The 12,897-nt window shown below is 40.5% G+C and overlaps 1 long non-coding RNA gene across 1 annotated transcript; it reads left to right on the forward strand.

The window, feature by feature from the left end:
* The first annotated feature begins 7,362 nt into the window (after window positions 1-7,362).
* On the forward strand, window positions 7,363-8,939 carry LOC125534578. Its single transcript, XR_007294514.1, has 2 exons — window positions 7,363-8,058; window positions 8,795-8,939. It is a non-coding gene; the product is annotated as an uncharacterized LOC125534578 (long non-coding RNA).
* The last annotated feature ends 3,958 nt before the right edge of the window (window positions 8,940-12,897 follow it).

The raw sequence follows: 12,897 nt of genomic DNA on the forward strand, positions 1-12,897 counted from the left end.
CCACTTCCATTGGTGCCTCTCCGATGATGCGTGAGTAGTTCTTTGTAGACCTTGAGGTCCGTAGTTAGTAACTAGATGGCTTCATCTCTCTCTTCTGATTCTCAATACAATGGTCTCTTGGAGATCCATATGATGTAACTCCTTTGCGGTGTGTTTGTTGGGATCGATGAACTTTGAGTTTATGATCAGATCTATCTTTTTATATCCATGAAAGTATTTGAGTTTCTTTGATCTCTTTTATGCATGATCTCTTATAGCCTCGTATTTCTTCTCCGATATTTGGTTTTTGTTTGGCCAACTTGATCTATTTATCTTGCAATGGGAAGAGGTGCCCGGTACTGGGTTCAATCTTACGGTGCTTGATCCTAGTGACAGAAAGGGAACCAACACGTATGTATCGTTGCTACTAAGGATAAAAAGATGGGATCTATATCTACCGCCATAGATAAATGGATCTCGTCTACATCATGTCATCGTTCTTATTGCATTACTCCATTTTTCCATGAACTTAATACACTAGATGCATGTTGGATAGCAATCGATATGTGGAGTAATAGTAGTAGATGCAGCCAGGAGTCGGTCTACTAATCTTGGACGTGATGCCTATGTAATGATCATTGCCTGGATATTGTCATAATTATTTGAGGTTCTATCAATTGCCCAATAGTAATTTGTTCACCCACCGTTTTGCTATTTTTCTCGAGAGAAGCCACTCGTGAAACCTACGGCCCCCAGGTCTCTTTCTCATATTATTTGCCTTCGCGATCTATTTTTATTTGCTTTTATTTTCAGATCTATTAAACCAAAAAGCCCAAAAATATATTGCTGCAATTTATTTTATTTGGCATTCGATCTATCAATATTTACAACTTTCTCCCGTCCACGTGCCATTTCTGGCGCCGTTACCCGAAAGGGATTGACAACCCCTTTAACATGTCAGGTTGCGGGTGGTTGTTATTTGTGTGCATGGGCTGTTTACGTTGTGTTGCTTGGTTCTCCTACTGGTTCGATAACCTTGGTTTCATATCTGAGGGAAATACCTACCGCCGCTGTGCTGCATCATCCCTTCATCTTTGGGGAAAAAACCGACGTAGCTTCAAGTGACATCAAAAGGAATTTCTAGCGCCGTTGTCGGGGAGGATCTTCTTCACAACCAGGTTCCTAATCACAAATCTCATCTCCTCGCAATTTACATTATTTTCCATTTACCTCTCGTTTTCCTCTCCCCCACTTCAAAAAGATTTGCCGTTTTATTCGCCTCTTTTTTCCATTCGCCGTTTTCTTACCGGATATGTTTTTGAGTGCAATCTTGTTGTATAGTCATCATGACTCAAGAGAACACCAAGTTATGTGATTTCTCAAATACCAACAACAATGATTTTATTGGCACTCCACTTGCTCCTCCCGCCACTAGTGCGGAGACTTGTGATATTAATACTGCTTTGCTGAATCTTGTTATGAAAGACCAATTTTCCGGTACTCCTAATGAGGATGTCGCATCCCATCTTAATACCTTCGTCGAATTATGCGATATGCAAAAGAAAAAATATGTGGACAATGATGTGGTCAATATGAAATTATTTTCGTTTTCTTTGCGTGATTCTGCAAAAAATTGGTTCTCTTCTTTGCCTCTCAATAGTATCGATTCTTGGAATAAGTGCAAAGATGCTTTTATCACTAAGTATTTTCTGCCTGCAAAAATTATTTCCCTTAGAACCCAGATCATGAATTTCAAGCAACTTGAACATGAGCATGTTGCACAATCTTGGGAAAGGATGAAAATGATGCTAACGAATTTCCCAACTCATGGGTTAAATCTTTGGATGATCATACAAAAATTGTACATGGGGTTGAATTTCGTTTCTCGTAATCTTTTAGATTCCACCGTAGGTGGTACTTTTATGGAAATTACTATGGGTGAAGCCACCAAATTTCTTGACAATATCATGGCAAATTATTCGCAATGGCATACCGAAAGGGCTCCTACTAGTAAAAAAGTTAATCAAGTTGAAGAAATTTCTTCTTTGAGTGAAAAAGTTGATGCTCTTGTGAAATTGGTTGCTAGTAGAAGTGCTCCTATTGATCTTAATGATATGCCTTTGTCTACTTTGATTGAGCAAAATAGTGATGCCATTGATGTGAATTTCATTTCTCAAAATAATTTCAACAACAATGCTTATAGAGGTAATTTTAACCCTAGGCATTTTCCTAGTAATTCCTCTAATAATTATGGTAATTCCTATGGAAATCAATCTTATAATAATAATAGGAATACCTCTGATCTTGAGAATAATATTAAAGAATTTATCAACACGCAAAAAGTTTTCAACACTTCCATAGAATAAAAGTTGAATAAGATTGATGATTTGTCTAGAAGTGTTGATAGAATTGCTCATGATGTCGAAAATCTCAAGATGAAAATTTTTGTGCCTAAGGTTGATGAATCAATTAAACCTCTTTATGTTTCTATGGATGAAAGTAAGAAAAGACCTCTATGCTTAGAGCTAAAAGATAATTCTTAGAGAAAGCTTTTGCTAGTGATTTCTTTCGCAAAAGTGATGAAGATCTTAAAATGATTGGTGTTTCTTCTATTGATTCCTTGTTTAGTAAAGTTAATATTGACGAAAAAGGGACTGGAGAAGAGTCAACTTTAGGTAGAAGGCGTCCCAATATTTTGGAGGGTGAAAATCTTGTTGAGAAAAATGATGAAAGTGGGTTTGAAGAGGTCAAAACTTTAGCTAGTGATGTACCCACTCTTTTGGATTACAAAGACTTTAATTATGATATTTGATATTTTATTGTTTGTATTTCTTTGTTGCAATCCATGATAAATTCACCCCATGCCTATGAACAAAATAAAGCTTTTACTAAACATATTGTTGATACTATGATGAAAGCTCTTTAAGAAAAAATGGAGTTAGAAGTTTCAATTCCTAGAAAATTGCATGATGAATGGGAACCTACTATCAAAGTCAAGATTAAAAATTATGAGTGTTTTGCTTTGTGTGACTTGGGTGCTAGTGTTTCTACAATTCCGAAATCTTTATGTGATGTGCTTGGTCTTACCGATATTGAATCATGTTCTTTGAATTTTCACTTGGCGGATTCTACTATTAAAAACCCTATGGGAAGAATTAATGATGCTCTCATTCTTGCAAATAGAAATTATGTGCCCATAGATTTTATTGTTCTTGATATTGATTGCAATCCATCTTGTCCAATTATTCTTGGTAGACCGTTTTTACGCACTATCGGTGTCGTGATTGATATGAAAGAAGGAAATAGTAAGTTCCAATTTCCTTTCAGGAAGGGTATGGAACACTTTCCTAGAACTATAATTAAGCCACCCTATGAATAAATCATGAGGGCATCTTATGGATCTCGAACCAAAGATGACAAAACTTAGATCCTTGCTTTATACCTAGCTAAGGGCGTAAAACTATAGTGCTTGTTGGGAGGCAACCCAATGAATACATTTTTTTTGCTTTTTGCTTCCTATTTTTGAGTGTTAGCACAATTATGCTATTGTTATGATTGTGCTTTTTATGTTTTAATTAGCGTTTGTGCCAAGTAAAGCCTTTAGGATCTTCTGGGGTGATAGTTGTTTGATCTTGCTGAAAAACAGAAACTTTTACGCTGGCCAAATTAATTTTCATTTTTTTACCAGAGAGCGATAAAATACCCATTCCACTTGAAGTAGATCAATATACAAATTTCTCAGGTCGTCCTAATTTTTCAGAGTTTTTTCAATTACAGAAGTATTCGAAATAGTCAGATTGCTACAGACTGTTCTGTTTTGACAGATTCTGTTTTCTTTGTGTTGTGTGCTTATTTTGATGGCTCTATGGTTTTCTTTGATGAGTTTTTGCCATAGAAAAGTTGGAATGCAGTAGATATAATACAAAAACAAAATATGAATTGGTTTGATACAACACTTATAGTAGTGATTTATTATTCTTATACTAACGGATCTCACGAAGGCTTTGTTGAGTTTTGTGTGATTGAAGTTATCAAGTTTTGGGTTATGTTACGATGGATGAAGGAAGGATGTAAGAGCCTAAGCTTGGGGATGCCCCAACATCCCAAGCTATTATCCAAGCATGAGCAACCAACTAAGCTTGGGGATGCCCACGAGTGGCATCCCCGCTTTCTTCCAACAACTATTGGTATTTTACTCGAGACTATGTTTTTATTCGTCACATGATATGTGTTTTGCTTGGAGCGTCTTGTATGATATGTGTCGTTGCTTGTTTTATTTTGTGTTTTAAGTCACCAATCCTTGTTGGACACACCTATTTGAGACAGCCAAAATTATATCTTGACTTGTTAGAATTGCTCTTTATGCTTCACTTAAATCTTTTATGAGCTGGGACTTGCTCTAGTGATTCACTTATATCTTTTTGAGCATGGTGTGCTTTGTTATTTTTGAAGAAATGCTCTCTTGCTTCACTTAGATTTATTTTGAAGTTAGAAATTTTTTGAAGAAATTCTCTCTTGCTTCACTTAAATTATTTTGAGAGAAATAAAATTTGTTATGCTCATGATCTTCACTTATATTTGTTTGAGCTTATGAAAAGCAACACATGAAAATTAGTCCCGAAGTGATAGATATCCAAGAAGGATTAAGAAAAGAGAAAAAATGTCATGAAGATCATTGGACAAAATAAACTTTATTATTAGTAATAATTTTGAGATATGATGATGTGATATATGAGTCATCTTGATGAGTAATTATGCTTTAGTAAGAATATTGGTGTTAAGGTTTGTGATTCCCTATGCATGCACGAAAGTCAATAATCATGCAATGAAATTATATCCTACTTATGGTGCATTATTCGGTGTTAAGTATGCTTAATGCTTGCTTATGATATTATTCGTTTCTTGGTTGGCCGCTTCCCAATCTTTTACTAGCCTTCATTTTGCACTAAGTATGATCACTACTTGTGCATCCAAAATCCTTTAAACTAGTTTTGCCACATGAGTCCACTATATCTACCTATATGCGGTATTCTTTTACCGTTCTAAGCAAATTTGCATGTGCCATCTCTAATTTTCAAAATAAACTTCTGTTTTGTGTGTTTGTTTCGCTCGTGGAGCGGTGAGGGGTGGCTAATATTTTCCATGCTAGATGTGTTATTCTCAAAATGAGTGTTTATTCACTTGTCATTGCACGAGAGTAAGGCAATGGTATTAGGAATGCCCAGTCCCGAAATGCAAAAACAAATGAATTTACTTTACGTTGTCAAATAATAAATTCCTTGGAAAGTGTTGGTATGGAGGGCACCCGTGGATATGGTTAGCCATGGAAAGAGAAAGTTATGGTGGAAAAAGGAATAAACTTTATTTTCTATTTGGGAACCGCCTATGATATATCTATGCATGGAAAGTATTGGGAACTCTAAGTCATTTTCTTTGGTGGGATGGATACACCTCCCAAAAAAATTATCTCTAAGTTTTTCGCTTTGAGCTCTGGCACCTCTACAAATTCCTACTTCCCTCTGCGAAGGGCCTTTATTTTACTTTATGCAATTTTTATTTTGAAATTTGAGTCTCCATCTTCTCTTACAAAAGCACCAACTAGGAGGCAATATGATCATGCTTAAGTATTGGGTGTAGTTAATATTCGAGTGTGTTTCATGAATGGATCAATGTTTGAGCATGATGGGCTAGGGATAACTTATTTTAGCGTTAATATTTTGAAAGACATGGTTGCTTGTTGATATGCTTGAGTATCTAAATTATTATGTCAAAACTAGACTATTGCTTTGAATCACATAAAAGTCCAACTGTCCATGCTATAAAGAAAAGAATATGATATGACATGATGAACAACACTCCACATCAAAAAGTCTATTTTTGTCACTTACCTACTCGAGGACGAGTAGGAGTTAAGCTTGGGGATGCTATACGTCTCCAACGTATCTATAATTTTTGATTGTTCCATGCTATTTTATTATCAATCTTGGATGTTTTATAATCATTTTATAGTCCTTTTATATCATTTTTTGGTACTAACCTATTGACATAGTGCCAAGTGCCAGTTGCTGTTTTTCCATGTTTTTTACATCGCAGAAAATCAATATCAAATAGAGTCCAAATGCCACGAAACTTTACGGAGATTTTTTATGGACCAGAAGGAAGACATCGGGCCCTGGTTGCACCTGGGGGAGACCTGAGGAGGGGACAACCCACCAAGGCGTGCCAGGAGGCCCAGGCGCGCCCTGGCGGGTTGTGCCCACCTGGGGTGCCCCCGGATCGCTTCTTTGCTCTATAAATACCCCAATGTTCCAGAAACCCTAGGGGAGTCAACGAAATATTCATCTAGCCGCCACAGAGTCTAGAACCACCAGATCCAATCTAGACACCATCACGGAGGGATTCACCACTTCCATTGGTGCCTCTTTGATGATGCATGAGTAGCTATTTGTATACCTTCGGGTCTGTAGTTAGTAGCTAGATGGCTTCATCTCTCTCTTTTGATTCTCAATACACTGGTCTCTTGGAGATCCATATGATGTAACTCTTTTGCAGTGTGTTTGTTGGGATCGATGAACTTTGAGTTTATGATCAGATCTATCTTTTTATATCCATGAAAGTATTTGAGTTTCTTTGATCTCTCTTATGCATGATCTCTAATAGCCTTGTATTTCTTCCCCGATATTTGGGTTTTGTTTGGCCAACTTGATATATTTATCTTGCAATTGGGAAGAGGTGCCCGGTAGTGGGTTTGATCTTACGGTGCTCGATCCCAGTGACAGAAAGGGAACCGACACGTATGTATCGTTGCTACTAAGGATAAAAATATGGGATCTATATCTACCGCCATAGATAAACGGATCTCGTCTACATCATGTCATCGTTCTTATTGCATTACTCCGATTTTCCATGAACTTAATACACTAGATGCATGCTGGATAGCGGTCGATGTGTGGAGTAATAGTAGTAGATGCATCTAGTGTACCTTCCCAAACCTCACTTTCTATTCAAATCATTTGAATTTAAATCAAATGAGTTTGAATTTAAATCTTTCAATCGTGGCCTTTTCTATTTTCTCGGAACAAGCACATTTTTGTGAGTCCGGGAAAATTATCCGCATGTCCAACTTCTTCCCCTAACACCTCCTTCCTTTTTTCTCTCTCCTTTCTTTCTTTGTTTTTTTCCTGTTATTGCAATAGTTTTAGATGAGAGAGAGAGCAGTCAGCCAGGCCGGCCCATCCTTCCCCCGCAGCCAAAGTGGCCCAAGGCCCAGCAGCTGGCCTCCCTAGGCCCAACATCTCCCAGCCAGGCCGGCCCTTTTGGCCCAGCCGCCCCCACCTACATCTAACCCTAGTGCCCGATCCCAACTCCCTCTTCTCCATTCGATCTCCCTCACGCCGCCAGGAGACAGCTAGCGCTGCCGTCTCTCGATCTCCCTTCCCCTCCTTCCGCCAGCACCTCCCACTCCGCCGCCTCTCTCCCTTTCCCCGTCCCTCTAGTGCCGTCGTCGCCCCGCCTCCATTTGGCTCCTTCGCCGGAGGCCGCCGACGCGGCCCTGCCGGACACTGGCGACCCGGAGCGCCGGCACGCCCACAGCTGCCATGGATCCCGCAGACGAGCCACCGCCTTGCACCGCCCCTCCCTCTCGCATCCTCGCTGTGGTCCCGCGCGCTGCCCGACGACCCTGCTGCTCGTCGGTGAGCCGTGCCCCTACACCTCCTCCCGTGCCCATTCCTGGTGCCGCGGGACCGCTACTTCGTCATCCAATCGCAGGCCATGGTGGCAGGTAGGAACCCTGGCTTCTCTTGCAGCCGATGTGCCCTAACCTTGGCCTCCTGTTCACGTCGACCTGAAGACCGCGCGAGACCTCCGCCACGCCTCGCTAGCTACTGTTGCATCGCCGTGTTCCGTTCATCCTCTGCTCACACCTCCATCCAGGGCGCCTCTCGTCGTGAACAGGAAAACATGTACCACTACCGTCGAGGACCAATAGTACCACTACTTCTACTACCATCGCAGAACGACTACTTCCTCTACTTCCCTCGACGAACTCGAACCGCCCCGGAAAAGCACGCTTCGAAGGTATAATCGTTGAGAACGACCACCGTGGATGAATGCATGTGTTGTATGAGATGCATGTTTAGATGTTGTATCCGCCCGTGAACGATTGTCATTGTCACTCGTTTCCATGCCACTAACCCGTGGGAACCCGGCATCCGGGATCACCCCACCAACCTTGCTTGACATGCTCCCGCCGCACTACCTTTTGCACCGGTATCTCCGTGAGCTACCAGAACCAATATGTTGCCGTGGCATCATTTTTGGATTCATCGCCATGGCACCCTTTCTTTTCACCAGGGTGAGAAATGCTTCATAATATGCTCATGTCAACTTTTTCATAAAAAACTGCATAAAACTTGCACATGTCATCTGCATCATGATAATAGCATTTAAAATGTTTAAAATAGTTGTTTACATTAAATTGCTAAATGCATGTGGGGATTTACCGGAATGGTTATTTGTTGCTTCCGGCCTCACTTAAAATTGCCTAAAATGTTTAGTTTACTTATGCTTCACCTCTTGCCATGTTTAACAACATTTAATATTGTTGGGCACATAAACAAGAGTTAACTAAATGTTTGAATGTGGTGTTTCGTCAATATGCAAGTCGTTGCATATTGAGCTCCACTTAATTTGTAGTATTGTTTGTGCACTTTGCCATGCCATGCCTCTTTAAACCGGACATGCATCATACTTGATTGTGCATCATGCCATGTTTATGTGATGGTTGTTTACCATGTTGCTTGCTTCTTTCCAGGTTGCCTCTCTCGTTAGCTTCGGTTTCGTTTCGGAGTTGTGAGGATTCGTTCAATTCCGTCTATTTATCTTCTTCATGGACTCATTCTTCTTCCTTGCTGGATCTCATGCAAGATAACCATACCCTCGATGTCACTTCTATCTTTGCTTGCTAGTTGTTCGCTCTATCGCTATGTCGTGCTACCTACCACTTGTTTATCATGCCTCCCATATTGCCATGTCAAGCCTCTAACCCACCTTCCTAGCAAACCGTTGTTTGTCTATGTTACCGCTTTTGCTTAGCCCCTCTTATAGCATTGCTAGTTGCAGGTGAAGTTGAAGTTTGTTCCACGTTGGAACATGGATATGTTGGGAATCACAATATCTCTTATTTTAATTAATGCATCTATATACTTAGTAAAGGGTGGAAGGCTCGTCCTTATGCCTGGTGTTTTGTTCCACTCTTGCCGCCCTAGTTTCCGTCATACCAGTGTTATGTTCCTTGATTTTGCGTTCCTTACGCGGTTGGGTGTTATGGGAACCCCTTGACAGTTCGCTTTGAATAAAACTCCTCCAGCAAGGCCCAACCTTGGTTTTAACATTTTCAACCTAAGCCTTTTCCCTTGGGTTCCATGGACTCAAGGATCATCTTTATTTTAAACCCCCGAGCCAGTGCTCCTCTGGGTGTTGGTCCAAACTAGAGCACCGTGCGGGACCGTCCCTTGGCAACTTGGGTTATGTTGGTACATGTACGCTTAGCTTATCCGGTGTGCCCTGAGAACGAGATACGTGCAGCTCCTATCGGGATTTGTCGGCACATCCGGGTGGTCTTACTGGTCTTGTTTTACCATTGTCGAAATGTCTTGTAACCGGGATTCCGAGACTGATCGGGTCTTCTCAGGAGAAGGAATATCCTTCGTTGACCGTAAGATCTTGTGATGGGCTAAGTTGGGATACCCCTGTAGGGCATAAAACTTTTAAGAGCCGTGCCCGCGGTTATGTGGAAGATGGGAATTTGTTAATGTCTGGTTGTAGAGAACTTGACACTTGACTTCAATAAAATGCATCAACCGCGTGTGTAGCCGTGATGGTCTCTTTTCGGCGGAGTCCGGGAAGGGTACACGGTTTTGGGGTTATGTTTGAACGTAAGTAGTTTCAGGATCACTTCTTGATCATTTCTAGCTTCCCGACCGTTGCTCTGCTTCTCTTCTCGCTCTTATTTACGTATGTTAGCCATCATATATGCTAGTGCTTGCTACAGCTCCACCTCACTACCTTTCCTACCCATAAGCTTAAATAGTCTTGATCTCACAGATGTGAGATTGCTGAGTCCTCGTGACTCACAGTTACTTCCAAAAAGTTGCAGGTGCCGATGATTCTAGTGCAGGTGACACAACCGAGCTCAAGTGGGGGCTCAATGAAGATCTTGATCGTTGTTTTGTGTCTTTTCTGGCTGATCAGTAGTGGAGCCTAGTTGGGACGATCGGGGATCTAGCATTTGGGGTTGTCTTCCTTTATTTTGGTTCTATAGTCGGACCTCTGATTGCATTTTGGATGATGTATGGATTACTTATGTATTGTGTGAAGTGGCGATTGTAAGCCAACTCTTTATCCCTTTCTATTCAGTGCATGGGATTGTGTGAAGATTACCCCTCTTGCGACAAACCTACCATGCGGCTATGCCTCTAAGTCGTGCCCCAACACGTGGGAGATATAGCCGCATTTTGGGTGTTACAAGTTGGTAATTAGAGCCATCCCCGACTTAGGAGCCCCCTGCTTGATCGAATCACTGACGTTGTTGAGTCTAGAACAAAATGTTTTGAGTCTTAGGATTATATACATCGGAGAGTAGGATTCTTTTTACTCCTCACTCCCTTCGTCGCTCTGGTGAGGCCTCATGACGTAGAAGTTTTGACTTTCCTCTCCTCAAATTTCACTAAAAAATTAGGATCACGCGGGTATCTTGGAATCGTTCCAATAGTCTTGTGACGAGAACATTGTTCTTGGTAACTCCTGACATTTCGGGGTTGTGGCAGTGTCCCAGGGAGTTGAGATCCGAGGTGTTGTCGTCATAATTTTATCGTTGCAGTTCTGGAATACCTGAGTTCACCGACATCGAAAATCTCTTTTATGCAGTTGTTGGTGAGATAACCTCGATGCCACCCAGTACTGGGGTGGGAGTTCGGGAGTATTGCCATAACTCGTACAAAGGATGTTTTTCGAAGGTTGTGATACACGATTTCCGAAGGTTTGTTGGTTATGTGTTGAAGGATGGATACAGCTGGATGTAGGGATTGTTAGTTTGGGTGAGATATTATGCTTCCCCTGTATCCCAACACCCGATTGCATAACCAGAAACTTTCGGGAGTTTATAAGTGGGAATTCAAGTATCTAGTAGGATATCTTTCCAAGAGACACATGATACGATATGGGGTCTATCATATGTTTGTTCCGGCTTATTTTGCAAGCCAATCCATTGTTTTTGTTTTGATTGTGGTATTCGAGTTGCTTCGAAGTCAAGTGTGGACTCCATACCTTTCCCTATATGGTGTTCTTATATTTTTATGGGAATACTAATCCTTTTTGATCATCGAGGTTGTCATGTTAATTCTTTTCAACCGGCGTGTTCCCTTCAAGTTAATCCGATCCCTTCAACATTTGCGAGATCAATGCTCAGTTATTCACAACGGTGTTTGTTCCATCTGTCCCAAGTTGCATTTGTTTTACCCCCCCCCCCCCCCTTTTTTTCAAGGACTCTGATTTCAAATCAACTATCCATTTTATTCATGTGAAGTCTCTTCATTTTTGTTCAATCAATGTTCTTATCCGGTGATTCTCAGGAAGATACTAAGGAAGCTTCAAGTTTATCATTCTTCGTTCTATTTTCTTCTCCGGTGGGTTCTATTCAGTATTTGTTGATCATATCCTTTTACTCGTTCCAAATTTTTTCCCATGCCGGTGCACCTTATAATCATTCCCCGCTTGCTATTCAATTGTTCTGGAGTGCTAAAGATATCTCGAAGATTCGTGTTTCCACTCTGCATTCGTTCAAGCTCTTTTGAGGATTTTATCTCATCAAGCTAGTTAAATCTACCGGTGCAATCTCCCTTTCAAGTAATCGTTCGAAGGTGTTTATTTTGAGTGGGCCTTAGCCCACAGGTCTTTTCCCAGGATCTTACCTAACTCTTCTAATTTTCTCGGAATTACTCTCAAATTCTTTTCAAAGTGTGACGTAAGAATGAATTGTCATCAGTCATATGTCTTTCTCTAAGATATTTCAAATTCTTTTCATTGTTGATTCAACCTTTATATTCTACATTATTCCGGAGTGTCTCAACAATTCATGGTGGTGTTTCTCATCATCATTCTTGGATTTTGAAGACCGAAGAAGAGTTCCTCTCAAATCCTTAGCCGTTCTTTCAAAGATTCGCGATTCTAGCTTGATGCTTTCCTCTCATAATTGTTTTCGATTATGAGCATTCTTTTTACCCTTCCAGAGCAATTCAGGAGTCTTTTCAGTTTGATTCTCCAGAGCCCATCATCTAAGAATAATTCATTCTCAGCTTTCAGCTATCGTTCTCCAAATCTTATCGGTGCATCATTCAAATATTCTCTAATCGGCTCGTGATCTCTTTGTTCTCTTGTATCAAATTCCCTCAAGTATCTTCATTCGTTCCCTAATTCTTCCCTGTGTTTCTTTATCTTTTCTTTGTTCATTTTTTTAATTCTTACGGCGGTTTGTTCAAGGTTCCTCTTCATACGTTATCATACCAATTCATTTGTTCTTTCCAATCTTACTAGCGGATCGTTGAAGTCTTTTCTCAAGCTTGTGCTATATCTCTCCTAATCCTTTCTATGTGAATAAGTAGTATGCCAAATCCGTTGCTTGTCATCGATTTAAATTGGTGAAGGATACACATAACGTAATTCTTATTATTGTTTCATCCAAGTGTTCTAACTTCTTCTTTCCAGAGTTGTTCATCATGCCTCATTTCTTGGTTCGGGATGCATTATCTTTTCTTTTCCGGAGTTCCAAGTTTTCCACACTATCTCGTCATGAAACTTCATCTAAATCATCGCAAGGCTTCACCTCATGTTTCAACTTCTCTTTCTTTTCATTATCCT

Source organism: Triticum urartu, chromosome 1 (genome assembly GCF_003073215.2).
Source record: "Triticum urartu cultivar G1812 chromosome 1, Tu2.1, whole genome shotgun sequence".
In the NCBI taxonomy this organism is placed as follows: Eukaryota; Viridiplantae; Streptophyta; class Magnoliopsida; order Poales; family Poaceae; genus Triticum; species Triticum urartu.